Source organism: Sarcophilus harrisii, chromosome 5 (genome assembly GCF_902635505.1).
Source record: "Sarcophilus harrisii chromosome 5, mSarHar1.11, whole genome shotgun sequence".
NCBI lineage: Eukaryota > Metazoa > Chordata > Mammalia > Dasyuromorphia > Dasyuridae > Sarcophilus > Sarcophilus harrisii.
Genome location: NC_045430.1, coordinates 181,653,791 through 181,671,490, shown reverse-complemented (window position 1 = coordinate 181,671,490; position 17,700 = coordinate 181,653,791).

The window sequence follows — 17,700 nt, the reverse complement described above, 5'->3', positions numbered from 1 at the left end:
ACTGTGCTAAAATTATTCTTTCTGAGGTCATCAAGATCTGAATCATTAAATCCATTCACTTCTTTGAAGATTTTTACACTATTGATCCACTTATACTTTAGTCTTTTCTTCTCTCAGCTTCAGAAACTATATCACCCTTTGTTCTGGTTCTTCTTCTACCTCTTGAACCACTCATTCTTTATTTTCTTCCTTGGTTCATTAATTTAGGCATTTCCCAAGATTTTGTCTACAAGGAGAACATGGCCTCCCATATTCACCACTTGGTTTCTATCTCTGACTCCTTCCTCTTTTTTACTTTTCTTTTTAAAAAATATAATACTATTTATAGTATATGTACTATATACACAAACATATATATACCTACATAGATTTGTATATGTACATTTATATATACATATAATTCATGTAGTATTTTATTTATATTTCTGTTATTATATTTCTATTTTTATATATAGCATACTAGATATTTTATTTATTTATATAATTTAAAATAGTATTTTATTTTTACAATTGCATGTCAAAAGAATTTTTAACATTTATTTAAAAAATTTTAGTTCCAAATTTTTCTCCTTTCGCTCCCCCTAAAATTATAAGCAATTTAATTCACATTATATATGACAACCATGAAAAACATATTTTCACATTAGTCATGTTGTAAAAGAAGAAATAGATCAAAAGGAAAAAACCATGAAAAAAAATGAAGTGAAATATGCTTTGATCTGGATTCAGACTCTATCAGTACTTTCTCTGGATGTGGAAAGCATTTTCCTATCTTTCCCTTGCTTTTCACATTTAATCTGTTATTACCTCCTCCAGGAAACGTTTCGTATTCCCCTTTTAGTAATAACCATTCCCTTCAGAACTTATGTAGTACTTTGCATTGTTACTTTAGAAAACACTTTTTAAAAAAGACAGGGTCTCCTTATCTTTCTTTGTGTAATGTAGGGGCCACGTAGAGAAAGATCTCATTGCTCATTTATATGGTAACTTTGACCTGCTCCATTTCTAGCTTGGACTGCTTTGCCTCCTCCTTAGGCAAACTAGCCTCTGTCTCTGGGGCTTTATCATATTAATATTTAATTTAGTGTGTATATACAATGAATATAGAGCACTGAGACTCAGAAATCCCTGACTCAAAAGATTTGCCAGACAGCCTCCCATATAGCAGGGATTATAAGAGTGCTCCATCATACCTGTCTTTAAATTACTTTTTAAAAATATTGGACTACCTCTAGAGGTTTTTGTTTGTTTTGTTTTAAATGTAGATAGTTTCATATCATTCACTTCCTCCTAGAAAGGTGAATTTATGAATTTTTTAATTTAATAAATGAATTTCATTTAATGAATGATTTAATATTTACGTTTGATTTTATGATCGGTAGTTCTTTCCATTTCCATTTTAGAAATTATTGTGAATATTATTTTTGTGGTTCTATAATTTCTACTTTGCATCAGATCATATAGAACTTTCCATACTTCTTTGTATTCATCACATACATAATTTCTTACTGCAGTCTAATATTCCATTATATTCGTGTACACTTTCTGTTTAGCTACTCCCAAGTAATGAATGTTTACTTTGTTTCCAATTCTTAACTATCACAAAATCTGCTGCTATAAATATGTTGGAGTATATGAGGGATCTTTTCTTTATTGGTTTCTTTGGCGTTTAAGGGCATAATGAGACTCTGGTTTAAAGAGTATGAAGTTTTTAGTCATTTTATTTGTATAATTATAAATTGCTTTCTAAAACAGTTTTCCTATTTCACAGTTTACCAACAATATAGTAGGGGGTCTAACCTTCTGCAACTCCTCCCGTATTGATTGTTTTGTTTTCATTTTTGCCAGTTTGTAGTTTTTGATACGAAATCTTAGGATTGTTTTGATTTGTATTTTTCTTGTTATTAGTAGTTTGGAGTATTTCCCCCCATGTGGTGGTGAATACTTTACTTTCTTTTGAGAAATATTTGTTCATATCCCTTGATAATTTATTGGGGAATAGATATTAGTCATATATTTTTATTCATTGTTTATATACCTTAGATATCAAAGCCTTATTAAAGAAATTTTATACAAAGTTTTTTTTTTACCCCATTTGACCACTTCCCTTCTTATATTAGATGCATTAACGCTGTATGAAAACATTTCAGTTTTGAATAATCAAATTTATTTATTTTATCTTTTGCAATTGCCTATATTAGTTTAATATCTCCCTATAACTATTAGAGGCATATGACCTGTTTCTCTTCTCATTTTTTAAATAGTAGAATCATTAATATGAAGGTCATGTGTCCATTTAGACTATATTGTGATATGTGGTACAGGGTGTTAGTCTAATCCTAATTTCTGCCAGACTGGTTTCTAGTTTTCTCAGCAGTTTTTTTAATCATATAGGGAATTTTTTTCCTATACAATTTATGTTTTCTATCAAAAACTTGATAATTTATTATTGATCACTACCTCAAAGACATCCTTTGTAGAAAACACACAGGAATATTATTGCCAAATTTCAAAACTCCCAGATCAAAGAGAAAATTTTGCAAGCAACAACAACAACAAATAACAATTCAAATACACTGGAGCTACAATTAGAATTGCACAAGATTTATCAGCAACTACAATAAAAGACCGCAGGTCTTGGAATCATATCTACAGACAAAAATATATATATATATAAAGAAAAGATACATGTAGTATCTTCCTCCCAGGGTTGATGTAAAATTCAGATAAGGCAATGACTAGAAAATGCTTTGTAGGCATTATATAAATGCTAGGCATTCTTGTGATTTACCAAGCTCCAGAAGTCTAAGGACTTGAAAGCATCAGTGTAGCCTATTATTTTTCAGTATTTAAATTTTCAGATATCCTGCTTTTCAGTTCCACAAATGTAACTTGTACTGAGATCTTGAAAGTGAGCTTAGTTTTATCTTGTTTCATTTATAGGAAAGAGGGGAGGGGATGGTTGGAGTAGAAGCTTTTGAGGTCCCTTTCAGATCTATATCTCTAATCTTATAAATTCCCATGTACTCAACACTAGATTCAGATTTATGAAAAATAATAATTCATATTCTTAAAAAGGAGACTAGTTCATATTTTTGGTTATTCTGTGATCTGCTGATCCTGGTCATAGCTAAAGATGTTCTCTAACACCCTCCATTTTAATTTATTTGTTTTTCCTCATATAAGAGATTTTTTCTCTTCCTCTATTCCTTTGTCTGGAATAACCATACTCAGAATGTAATCCCTGCTCACTTTCACTTCTTAGGAACCTCTTGACCCCTTTAAGCCTTAAATCATGTCTATTTTTATACCTTTCAAGCTTAGTAGCTGTTAGTGCTCACCCCATTTCTCCATGAAATTATTTTGTATTTATTGAACCTCCCTAGACTTCTTTCTTTATCTGTTAAATGGGGAAATTGGATTAGAGGAACTATAAGATACCTTCTTTGACCAAAGAAGAGACAGCAAAGTTGTGGTGAGACAGATCTAACAGCTTCTCTGATCTGGGAACTCTTTTTGTATGAATTTCTTTTCTTCACCGGAGTTCGACTCTGATGCTTCACCATTGGCTAATGTCAATGGGTTACAAGCTCTGACAAACTAAAAAATTTTCAAATTTAGCTTTGAACTGTATCTGCTATCATCTAAGTCAGCCTGAACTAAGAGACGCTCATTCCAAGATAGTCAAATAGGGGATTTGGGGGGCCAGAGCAATTCCTGAAGCTACCTATGAAAGAGTGGAGAGGTTATAATGTGTATACCTGAAGGAAATACTCTCACTAATAGAATCCACTTGAAGTAGTATACTACGAAATTTATAGAAATCCTTGGTCTTGTTCTTAACCTAAGAAGATAGGGAGCTTACTTTTCTTTATAAGAATGTAAAGTGACATGTCAAGTACTTTCAAAGTCATTCCAGTGGGTCTTTAACTTTCTGGAAGTTTAAAAAAAAACTTTAAGAAACATCTATAAGGCTGATTTAATTTAAAAATGATTTATGATCCTGAATCTACATGACTTCATTTTTGTAGCTCTCATAAAAAAGCAAAATGAAAATAAAAAGAGCCTCTTTCCTTGATTAACATCAGATCAGGAGACACAACTGCAGGCAAATCTTTGTGGGTAGAAAGATGTATGTGAGTAAGGGGAAGAATGCTTCTTGCATTAAGGTCAACTTTTCTGGGATGAGTTTTTCCAAATCCTCTAGGCATCCCTGGGCATCTGAAAGGGGGGAAAGAGGGAAAGCAATCCTGTACAATGGCTTTGCCTTATTTAAGAGACACCTAGCAATTTCATCAATAAGGTTTTTATTGTCATCTGACAGGGGAACAATATATCAGAGACTAAGACCACAATAGCTTCTATCAATCAAGCACTCTGGGAAATCTGAAATGACAATAAAACTCACTGCATTAAGTAACCCATGGTGTTAGGAAATTAATCAGAAAACTGGTATTGTTGAGAACAAATGAGTTTTTAATAAATTAGGTTTGAGAGTTACTTACAAGCTGTTGATTGTGGGGGCCTAGGCTGAAGCAGCTTCGGATTCATTGAAAAATCCGTAGGGGGCTCCTGCTGCTAAGTCAGAGTTAAATAAGCTCATTTTTTTAGGAGGGAATATGGGAAGCTTCCCAAGCATGTAGCCAAATTAATGTTCTGGTGAAAAGATCAGAATTTCAAAATTTCATTTTTCCTTAGTCACTCTTTCTATTAATTTCCTGAGTGGTTAGTCTTGGCCATTGTGGTAACTTTACCATTCTGTGAATTGGGTTTCTAGGTATCTGGCAAAAGGAAATGGTGAACTTTCTACTCAAACTGTGCTCAATTAACATTTGAGAATTTTAGAAGTCTGAAATTTCAAAGTAAAGGAGTAGAAAAAGTGCCAGAATTGGATATAGGAAATCCAGCTTTGATACTTACTAATTATGTGACCTTGACTAAAAATTAACTCATTAATCTACTCAGTGTGTCTATGGGATACAGGCAATCAATGGGAGAGACAGCTAGATACAGTGGATAGCATGTGGGACTTGGACCTGGGAATTCTGTCTCAATTACTTAATGGCTGTTTGAACATGAGCAAGTCTCTTAATCACTCTCAGCCTCAGTTTCCTAAAATTTAAAATAAATGGGCAATTCTTAATTATGTAAATAGGCATAAGCAAAATACAGTAAGCTTAGCTTTTGTTGAATAATAGACAAACCAGTATTGAGGGAGAAATGTGACCTTTCTACCTCACAGGGTTTCTGAGAAAATCAAATAAGATCAATCATGTGTGCAAAGCAGTTTGCAAGGCATGTATTTTAGGGCAGGTTCACACTGATTTCACAAGGTCAAGATCTGGAGAGATAGAGTTAATGAGGCAGATAATTTAAAAAACAACAACTCTTTTACTACATATGAACCCTCAGCAAAGATATGCATTGACAGGTATACTTTGCCAGCTTTCCCACAACAATGATCTAGGCCATCACAATAGCCCCTATAAGAACAAAAAAAAAGGTGATATCGCCAGGTCCAAAGAATTGTCTATGTGATCTTGGGGAAGGTCACTTAACTTGAACATCAGGATTTTCCTAGATGAATTCTAAGGTCACATCTACTTTTTAATGCTGGTTTTCATTGTATTCACTGATAGCTGAACTTGCTTCAAATTATTAATGTCATATGACTTCGTTCCTTTTGGTTCTTGGACCAAAGAGGACTTGGACTGGGAAGGAAGAATAACACTGAAGTCAGCATGTTAAAAAATATAATTTGTGATTTAGGCAAAGTTTGGACTAGATGGCTTTCTTTTTAACACATTTTAAACTCTAAAATTGTATGATTTTATGATTATTTCACTACAGTTTTTTGAGGCAGGCATCAAAAAAATAATTTGCTTATGGTCACAAATGTATTTACATAGAGATTATCCTAGAAAAACAAGAATGGGATTGGGAAGTAGGTGGCAGGGTAGAAGAAATGGAGGAAATAAAAAACAAGTAGAATAGACACATTCAGATGGATGTCATTTTATAGGCTCTTAGAATCATAAGAGTTAGAAGGAATCTTAGATGTTATCTAGGCCAATCGAATTAAGTGAAGTTTTATGAGGTTCTTGCTTTCCCAAGGTCACATAAGTTGTAAACTTCAGTCAGAATTTGAATCCAGATTTTTTTTTTTACTCCAAATCCAGAGTTCCTTCTATTACACCAAGATTCAATTTTGATCCTTGTGGAACTTAGAATTTTAGCTTTATAGATTTTATGGAAGTTTTTTTTCTTTTCTCTTTAAGATTCTTGAGTGGAAAACACTATAATAAGTACATTTTGGTACAGAAAGAAAAATCCAAAATAGAAGTCAGGAACCACGAGCCAGTATCACAGAATGAAATAGATATACAGGTCAGTAATTTGTACACTTGACAAAGTGATATAATCCTGAAAACTAAGATAGGACTGGAAGCAATAGACCAGCAAATAACCCAATTGGGATGTGAATCAGTTAATCAATCAACATTCTTTATGAGACATTTATTCTGTGCCAGACATTGTGTTAGGTGATGGAGATAAAAGGAAAAAAATAAATAGTCCCTCTCTTTAAAGAGTTTATATTCTAATGGGAGAAATCCCACATACATAAATAAGTACATATGATATAAAGTAGATGTAGGGTGACCTTAAAGCAGAAGACACAGGTACCAGGAGATCCAGGAACAGCCCCCTGAAAAAGATAGGATTTCAATTAATATCCAAAGAAGGTCAAAGATTGTAAGAGGCAGAGGTGAAGAGGGAGAAAATTCCAGGTACAGAAGGTAGTCAAAGGTACAGAGAAAGGAATCAGTTTGGAATCATAGGGAAAGGCTACCAAACACCTGCAGTGCTGTGTGCATGAGGCAGGGAAGAGGGCATTTGGTGATCAAGTGAAGGTTGGGGCTTTTGAGGCAATATATCATTTTGAGATTTTTGACCAAAGGAGGATCCAGGGGTGGGTATGCTAAGTCTAAGTCTGCCGGGGAAAATCTGAGGAGCGTAACCCACGAACAAGGAAATTTAGACAAGGAAAGATAGGTTTGGGGTAGAAATTGGGTGCGCAGATTTGGGTGTTTAGTAAGGAAAAATGCACAGAGTGTGGAAGTAGAAGCGAGGAACTGAGAAGTCAGATTTTAGAGGAAGTCACAGTGGGACTTAAGATATAGCACATAGATGCAAACTCAGGGAGAGTTGAATAACAATTTTGGTGCATGAATGTGAGGTTAAATTGAATAAATGTACACACCAGATCAGACCTTGTCAGGGAGATAAAGTGACATCATCTAAATCTCAACCCAGAAAATTTTCATACTTTATATTAATATCCACAGATCCATACATTTTTATGATATCTATTTCTGTCATTACAGAGCCTTAGAAAGATTCTCTAAACTGTTTTTAAAAAAATTTTTTTAGCATTTAAAAAAATAGTTTGACTTCTATTTTGAACCACAGAGGAAAGGATAGGAAATAGCTTTTTAAATTTTTCTTCTTTGGGGTAAATCAAGATAAAAGTTAATACCATAGTATTTAAGTTTTAAAATATAAATAAAACACAATTTTGTTCAGGCTCCCTCTCCCCCACATTTTTTTTTAAACCATTCTCTTCCCAGATAGGATGTGGACTCCCTGAGAAAAAGGAGTGTTTAATTTGTATCCTCAATATTGAGCACAGTGTTTGGGACATAGTTGTAGGTATTTATTAAACGCTTCTTAGTTGATGGAATTAATCTTTTAAAATTTTTATCATTTCTGAATTTTGTAACATATATTACCATAGTACTCACAGATAACATTTACAAATAAATAAACTTATTTGGGGGATGCTCAAAAATTTTTACTCATGAGGTGCATAGCCAAAAAGTTTGGAGCCTACTCTTAACATATGACTACCCCATATTCTGTTTAAAATATAAATTTCTTTTTTTCAATATTCCTTCATAATTCACTTTTTATTATGTGTTGCAGCCAGTTTATACCTATCATGAACCTTTATGTTGATCTCTGAATGATAGTCCATTTTCAATTCTTGAGAGACCATAGTAATTCATGATTTGTGTCAATGTAACAATATTGAAAAAATTATTCATTTTAGGAAGACATTTGAGGTCATTAAAAAAGCTCTGTAGTTTCCAATCAAAAATCCAGTTCATTCTTCTCCTTTCCAATGATCAAGTCTAGTCACAGTCCATTTGCTGTATTTGCCCAAAAATATACTGAGAGAAGCTCTCTAGATTGTACATGTAAATATATATATGTCATAATCTGGAAAATGGGAGTTCTTTGTCCACCTCGTTTTTCCTGTATGGGTGGTTAGGCCAAACTTTGAGAAAAGAATAAATCTCATCTGGGAAATTTTGCAGTGTTCTAGGGCTTGATATCACCAGTGTAATATCATAATCAAATAGGAGCATTGGGAATCATCATCTACAAATTTCAATCAAAATGAACTCTTCACTGGACTTCTTCCATGATGGTGGTGAACACTTTGGGTGAAGATATCTCTCCCTGAGAGCAATCTGGAACTAAGCTCAGAGTTATCAAACTGTGCATACCCTTTTGACCCAGCAGTGTTATCCTGGGCTTATATCCCAAAGAAATCTTAAAGAAGGGAAAGGGACCTGTATGTGCACGAATGTTTGTGGCAGCCCTCTTTGTAGTGGCCAGAAACTGGAAACTAAGTGGATGCCCATCAATTGGAGAATGGCTGAATAAAATGTGATACGTGGATATTATGGAATATTATTGTTTGGTAAGAAATGACCAGCAGGATGATTTTAGAGAGGCCTGGAGAGACTTACATGAACTGATGCTGAGTAAAATGAGCAGAACAACAATACTGTATGATGATGAATTCTGATGGAAGTGGCCCCCTTCAACAATGACAGGATTCAGACCAGATATACACCCAGAGAGAGAACCGTAGGAACAGAGTATGGACCACAACATAGCATTCTCACTCTTTCTGTTGTTGTTTGCTTGCATTTTGTTTTCTTTCTTAGTTTTTTTCCCTCTTGATCCAATTTTTCTTGTGTAGTAAGATAACTGTATAAATATGTATGCTTGGATTTGACATATGTTTTAACATATTTAACATGTATGAGACTGCCTGCCATCTAGGGGAAGGGATGGGGGGAAGGAGGGGAAATTTTGGAACACAAGGTTTTGCAAGTGTGTTGAAAAATTACCTATGCATATGTTTTGTAAATAAAAAGCTTTAATTTAAAAAAAGAAAAAATTTTAAAAATTAAAAATCTGCAAAAAATCATCTTTCCCTGAAAAAGAAAGCAAGAAATGGAATGTTTAAATCATTTGCCATAAAAAAGAGGCAAGAAAAAATTTTTACAATAGAGGGAAAGAGGGGGAAGAAAGAGTAAGAAAATGAATCTTACTCTTATGAGGAACTGGCTCACAGAAGAAATAACATATACACTCAAAAGAAATATAGAAATCTATTCCTGCAAGAAAATAGGATGGGAATGGGATATGGGAAGGGAAGAGAGTGATAAAAGAGAGGGCATATTGAGTGAAGGAGTGATCAGTACCAAAACACTTTTGAGAAAGGACAAGATGAAAGGAGAGAGAGAATAAATGGGGGGAAATACAAATAATGATAGTAATTATAAAAAGAATTTTGAAGTAACTTTCTCTGATAAGGCCTCATTTCTCAAACATAGAGGGAACTGAATCAAATTTATAAAAAAAAAAATAAAAGTGATGTCCCAATCTATAAATGATCAGAAGATATGATCTGTGCCCAAAGGGCTACAAATTCATGCATATCCTTTGACCCAATAAGACCACTACTTGGCATGAATACCAAAAGAGATTTGGGGAAAAAAAGAAAACAATCTATATGCATTTTTTGTACTCATGTATATATTCTCATTGTACTCATGTACTCATTTGTGTATCCAGAGCAGCTCTCTTCTCAGGGCAAAAAAAAAATTAGAAATTAAAGGGATGCCCAAAATTGTGGAATGACTCAATAAATCTGGTGTATATTCATGATGAAATATTTTTCTCTGGGAAATGATGATGAGGATGCTTCCCAGAAGAAAAAAAACCTGGAAAGTCCTCCATGAATTCAAGCAAAATGACATGTACTGTATACAAAATAATAGCAATGTTCCAGGATGACCAGCTGTGAATGACTTTGCTGTTCTCAATAGTATAATTATCCACAATTACTCTGAAGGACTTATGATGGAAAATCCTATCCATACCTAGTGAAGGAACTGATTGTGGCTGAATACAGACTGAAACTTTCTTTCTTCCTCTTCTCCTCCCTTTCCTCTCCCTCCCCCTCTCCCTCTCTTTCTCCTTCTCCTCCTTCTTCCTTTTCCTCTCACTCTCCCTCCTCCCCTTCCCCCCTACTCTCCTCTCTCTCGATTTTTCTTAAGGGCTTTTAATTCTCATTAGAGTGAGAGATCTATGCTTTTTTTTCACAACTTGACTTTTATGGAAATGTTTTGTATAACTGTGAAGTGGTTTCTTAATTGTGGGTGGGGATAAAGGAGAGAACCTGAACTCAAAAATTTTATAAAGAAATGTAAAAAAAAATTATGTTGAATGTAACTGGAGAAAATATTAAATAAATAAAACAAAACAAAAAAGAAAATTTCTCTCCTTATTTTATGCTTCTCCTGATAGCAATGGTCAGGAGTCATCAGATAGGGTTATCTTCATTATATCTTTCAGAGAATCTTCTGATGCACTGCATTGAAGACGCAAAGAACTTCATTGTTGAAAGCCTTTAAGTCATCATTTTGTTCTACAAGATCAAAAGCTTCTTTTATAGTGGACAAATATTGATTTGGCACAGTAGGATTTTTTATTCTCTATATTTCTTAGACAATTATATGATGGTAAAAGCACAGTTCACTGTAGAATATTGCTTGCAAAAATTTATCTGTTCCCTAATAATAACTTCATTAAGGATGCTCTTAATATGTATGTATGATATTCTCATGTAAAAAAATGATAGAGTTAGGAAAGTAAGCATTTAGATTGGTAATTGCTAATGCTCTTTTGGATTGTCTTTTTATACAAATAAGGTCTGAGATTTTTTCCAATATGAATTTTGATATCTTCCTCTTTTAGTTACCTTGTAAATTGATCTCTCAGTCCTTCAAAACTTTGGTACCTGTAGCATGTATATTGTTTCCAAGACTCTTTTCTTATCTTTGAGACCTTCAGTGATATTTCTTCCTCTCCTATAAACACATCTGGAATTATGATATTAGAGTCCAAGGGCAGAGATTTGGTATTCTTGATTGTGAAGATAGTATGTGATTTAAGAACAAAACAAAACAAAAATAACTCTTTGTAGATCTCTTCTGTTTTTCTTCTGTTTATTTTCCTCCTGTGTTCATCTTTAAATGCTCGTGGGATGACTTTTCTTCATTGGATATCTTGGCAAGCTTCCTTTAAACTAGTTTTATCCTCTATTACTTCTCTCTGTTTTATGAGGTGATACCACCCATAATCTTCTATCATCCTTTGTAGTAGAATTTTACAAACACGTTTATGTTCTAAACTGGAGTTATCTTTGGGTGTCCTTCTTGAGCTTGGGAAGTAAGTAAAATGTTTGCTAAGGTGACTTTTGTGTTCTTTTGTTTCCCATGTTGAGGCAATAGCCTTATGCTAAATTTTTATATGAAGTTAGTATAATTAGTATCTATGACATTTCTTTTACCCTTATCCCATTTTTAAAAATCAATAACTTGTTTAGTTTATTACAAGAGGTTGCCTTCCAAGGTGGGGGGTGATAGATACATTTAGGAAGATGACAGAAAATGAAAGATACCAACTAAACAAAGTTTAAAATTTGCTTAAATAGGTCAGTTTATAATTGTTTCAATTGCATGCTAATTCCTTTTTTTTTCATTTTTATTCTTTGAGCTTTGTATTACTTTTGATTTGTTCTCATGAGTGAATGGTCTGATGATAAATAGACAGTTTATGGAGATTATCTCCCACTTTAGTAAGAAGTTGCTTTCTATTGGTGATATATGCTCTGTATGACCAGTTTCATCAGTAATTGCCATGTCCAGAGCCTCCCAATTCCATTCTTCAAGAAAGTGTTTATCATAGACAGGCACAAATCTTCTGGATAAACTATAAACCTTTGATTTCTTTGATTTCTTATTACTAATCCTAAGGTGAATTTCACCACTCTTAATTATTCAAATCAAAATCACTAAGCTAATTTAATTATCTTTAATTGGGAGAATTTTATTGAGGCTTATTATTTTATAAAATTTTTCTATCTTATCTTCAGTGATAGATATTATTTCATAAGTTGTGATCCTCCCACATTATTTTTCCATTTGTTATTGGTATATTTTCTTTTTATATCACATTTATTTAAGTAGCTAGATGCCATGATGGTCAATATAAGACTAATTCTAAACTTGGAAAGACGAGTTCAGATTCTGCCTCAGATACTTACTAGCGGCATGACCCTGGCTGGGCAAGGCATAATCTGTCTGCTTCACCTTTCTTGTCTTAAAAAAAAACAAAAAAAAACAGAATAGTAATATGGACCAACCTCATAGGACTGAGGATCAAAATTGCATATATATCTGTATATGTTTGTGTGTATGCTTTGCAAACATTAAGCCGCTACGTAAATGCCAGTTATTATTTCTGAATATTCTCCCCCTTTCCAAGTCCTCCCCTATAACAAAGACTTTGAAAGAAAGAGAAAAAAATCAGTTCAGCCAAATTAAACAATTCATCAATCACATTTGACAGCATATACAATATCCCATACCTTAGTCTTCCACCTCTACAATAGCAGGGGGAAGGAGAAATAATTATTTTCATGGTGGTCATTTTCCAAATACTTATCATGAGCATTGTAATACAAGCTAAACCTATGTCTTGTGAAATGATATTTCTTGTTGCCTTTGGTCACATGACAAAAATAACATCTGCCAATCCTTATTTTCCTCCCCAGGGAGAACTAGTGAGCCAGCCTTCCATTTAGCATCAACTTCTTCCTGCATTCTGGTTTCCTTTACTTTCCCAAGATTGTGGTTGTTCTGATTTAGTTCATCCTGCTATATTTAACAAACATCTACTAATCAGGGTCTATGGGCAGAACATTGTACTCAGCAATTGTCATGCATGAGGATCACTTAGACAAATTTCTAAAGAAGGGAAAAGGAAAAGTGCTTAATCAGGTAAGCAGCCTTGTAGCTGAATCTGGATTAGGGTCATCAGAGATTTCCCCTTTCTAGGAACACTGTTTTCAGCAACAAATGCAGTCATAGCACAAAAATGAAGGAAAGAATAGAAAACACCAATGTACTATTTTCTGTGCTGTCTCTCATGCACTAAGTTTGAATTCAGGCAGAGACTATGAAACTAGGAGGAAAATGAACCTGTACCCCCAGGTCACCCAAATAAAAATACCTGCCTTTTCTCTCTTTTTTTTCCCCTGGGCTTACCTCTTTTTGACTTCCTAAATGCCCAAAGCAAAAGTGTATAGGACCCCTGCTTCCAATCTTTTTTTTTCTTTATTAAAGCTTTTTATTTTTCAAAATATGTGTGGACAATTTTTCAACATTAGCCCTTGTGTTCCAATTTTTCCCCCCTTCCCCTACTCCCTTCCCCTAGATGGCAAATAGTCCAATATAGGTTAAACATGGTAGAAATATATGTTCAATCCAATAAATGCATATATATTTATACAATTATCTTGCTGCACAAGAAAAATCAAATCAAACCAGAAAAAAAGAGAAGCAAAATAAAATGCAAGCAAAAAACAAAAAAAAGAGTGAAAATGCTATGTTTTGAACCAAATTCAGTTCCCACACTCCTTTCTCTGGGTGTAGATGGCTCTCTTCATCACTGAACAATTAGAACTGGTCTGAATCATCTCATTGTTGAAGAGAGCCACGTGGGAACTTATATCATAAGAGGAGTGATAACCAAGGAGGGGACACTTTGCTCTAGAAGTTTACAGGGATAGTGAGTTGGACCATAGGGAAGAATTCTAACACAGTCCATGCAGGAATGATGGTGGATTTGATTGCTTATCGTTCAAGGATCCAAAAAGGCGAGAAAGGCACATGGAAAGAGTATCCATTGTCCGTGAGTTGGTAGGCAGAGACAGTCACCCATCCTGTGAATATCTGTGGCACCAGGGAAAAAGAGCCTCCAGAGTGTGGCTTTTTCTGCTCTTAGTGGGAGGTTGATTATAAAGCAGATCATATGCAAATATGACCTCGCCTTTAAGGTACAGATCACATCCCTACCCTGATTATTTCTCCTTGAAATGATCGTTGTCTCTCTGCTTCCCAGATCTGTCTAAGTTTCCTGCCTTAAGTTATATGTTTCCACTATATGATGGCCCCTTGGTTTGGAGCTAGAGGATGCACCGTTGACTCTTTGAATCCTGGCTCTGCCACTGACATGTCCTCACCAAGTCTTTCCTCTTCTTGGGGCCACAATTTCTCATTTAGGAAAAGGAATTGTCATGGAAGGAATATACACAAAGGCTACAACTATAAAAATGAAAATAACCTCAAAAAATAAAACAAAAAGGAAATGGAACATATTGTTTTTATAATGCTCAATTTGACTTTAGAGAATGGTTGAGAAAATATGCCTCCTGATGATCAATTCTGATGGACGTGGCTCTTTTCAACAATGAGATGATTCAGATCCTTTCCAACGATTTTGTGATGGAGAGAGCCATCTATGCCCAGAAGGAGGACTATGGGAACTAAATGTGGATCACAACATAGCATTTCACTCTTTTTGTTGTGGTTTGCTTGGATTTTATTTTCTTTCTCATTTTTATCTGATTTTTCTTGTGCAACGAGATAATTGCCTAAATATGTATGCCTATTTTGGACTTAACAAATTTTTTTTTTTACTATGTTTAACATATATTGGATTACATACCATCTAGAGGATGGCTGGGGGGGGAAAGCGGGGAAATTGGAACACAAGGTTTTTCAAGGATCAATATTGAAAAAAATTATCTCATATGTTTTGAAAATAAAAACTTCAATTAAAAAAACATGAAAAATGAAACCATGCCTCCCTCCTTTCTTTGAAGAGACGAGAGACAATGATTGTGGAATACTGCACATGGTACTAGATTTGCTTGATATTCCAGTTTTACTGAAAGTCTTCCCCCTCTCCCTCCTTTCCTTTTTATTCTTTTAAATTTAAATTTAATTTTTTTTTACAAGGGATGAATTGCTGCAGAGGGGAGGAGGAAGGAATAAATTCAACAATCAAAGTGTTTGAAAAATAAAAGTTATCAATAAGAATTTTATTTAAATGAGGGAATTGGATTGGGTAATGATGAAGGTTCTTTCTTGCTCTAAATTTATGATCATATGACTTCTTTTTCCAACTAAATTGTGAGCTCCTTGAGGTCAGAGACAATGTTTGTGTTGCCACCAAATTTATAGGACAATGGCTGATGAATCTGCAAACCTAAGAAAGGAGTTAAGGTTTTTTGTGGGAGGACACCATTTAAAAGAAAAGAATACAAGATTAGATTTTTTTTTCATACCACTTCTATCTTTGAGGGGAAATTAATTTATTGTTTTCCAATAAGCAGATATATCCTATGGGAGATTGTTCTTTGGATGCTTAGTTTCTCTTGAATAATCTAAATTTTGTATCATTTCTCTAGTGATACTTAGAGAAACTCAAACCACCTCCAGCCTGGGCAGTAGCTCAGGCTGCTTTGTGCAACACAGGGAGCAGTTATGCCACAGTGTGAGAGCTAAGTCTGGGAACATCACACTAAAGACAGATTCCTGCTGTATGAAGGTTTCCAGCTGGGAAAATTGCCTTCAGTTCAGCCAGCATTTAGCAGAATTTTCCAGCTGCCATGAATATGCAAAAGAAAGTGGGCCACTGGCAAAATTGCATGGAGGGCTGGCGATTAGACAATATCACAGACAATAAAAGTTTGGACAGGTTGACCGTGGGAGTGCTGTAGGTACTGAGTAAAGGTACTAAATTGTTCTGACTCCACAGAAATGGCTGGTAGACATGACTAAAAAATACATGATTATAACCATTCCTTTGTGGGTCTTTTCCACATTCATTTAAAAGAGGCATGGCAGCTCATAAAGAATAGCAGCTTCCTTGCAACCCAGAGGACTTAATGAAGAATTAAGAATATTGCCTTACTATTGCTGAAATAATAGAAGGAAAATTGAATTATTCTTCCCATATTAAATGCATCTATTCCTGAGTGTTTCTGCCAAAATGACTCTGCTAACCCGGTGTGAAATATACTTTGTTTTCACATGGGGACATTAAACAAAGATGCCGGCTCTGGTAGAACCACTTTGAAAGGAATGAAAAGCATCAGAATGAAAAAGGGCTCTCAACGTATGGTTCTATCAGCCCCAAATTGTATCACAGCTGCTTCTGGCACCATTAGATGGAACACTGGGTAATTTATAGAAGTCGTTTTTTAACAATTTGATTGTTGGTATATATCTGTTGAATTGATTGGTTGTAGAGACATCTTTATTTTTATAATAGCAATAACATCCTTTGCTGATTATGGCCCAATTTATTCCTAATGATAACATTACCAACCAGCATTTATCAATTTATATTGGGAAAATATGCTATTATGTCTTAATTATCTGTTTAATTGTAGGAAGATAAGAGCCTATAATACCCTGGATTTAGCAGCTTTTGGGTAGCCTGCTACAATCCCTAAGGTCTCTCTAGTCTGCTTCTACCTGCATTTATTTGTAAGGCATGGTGATATAAATGATATTTAATTCTCATCCTTGGGTGGGGAATAAAGCCACACTATCCACAGAGCCACCCAGCTAACCCTGTGGTACCACAGCACGTATTTCTGCCAACCACTAGTTGTCCCTGCTTTCCACCAACAATCTACCTTACCTGGATGCAGTCAGTGGGGATGCATGTGATGCACGTTCACCAGAATTTCTCTAGAGACTCCCCAGAGCTTCCTGGAGGGTGAGGGTAGGGGATTCCTTTCTTCTTTTAGTGATATGTCAAGATTTGTCTACGTGTAAATATAAAGTGACAACATTTCTCCATTCCTGTTTCTGCCCACTGGGTTCAAATAAGGAGGATGCATCTCGCCCCTTTCCCGTCTCCATGGAGTGAGCCAATGCCCTTGCAATAGATGAATGAATGATTTACTACAAAGCTCTGTCCTAAGCATTGGGGAGCAGATAGAAGCATGAAGCCGTCCCTGCTCCCAGAGTTCACGTGGTGGGACACAGCACAGATAAAAGGGCCAGACTACACAATAGACTGAAAGGTCCAAGGGTCCCTTCGGTACAGCATCAAGGTAAATGATAAGAAAGCCAATTGCTCTCTGATCTTTAGTCATTCAAAAGGACTTTGGTGGTAGGAAAAATTTTCTTTTCTGGATCTTTGATAGCTGTGGCCCATGCTTCTTGCCTGTTGCTAGAGAGGTAACTAGACTTACAGAACAAAGTGTATTGTTTCAGAACATGGCCAATGAGTGTGTGCCCAAGAGGGTAGGACACATTGTTCTCCTTCTCCCTGTGGGCTAAAAGGTTCCTTTATTCCCTTGACCCAAGCATGTGATGATGACTAAATTCAATCTTGATGCCCTGAAAGCCTGGATTTTTTTCCAAATGGCAGAAATAACATTTTTCTTTCCATTTCATGAGGAAGATGAGGAAA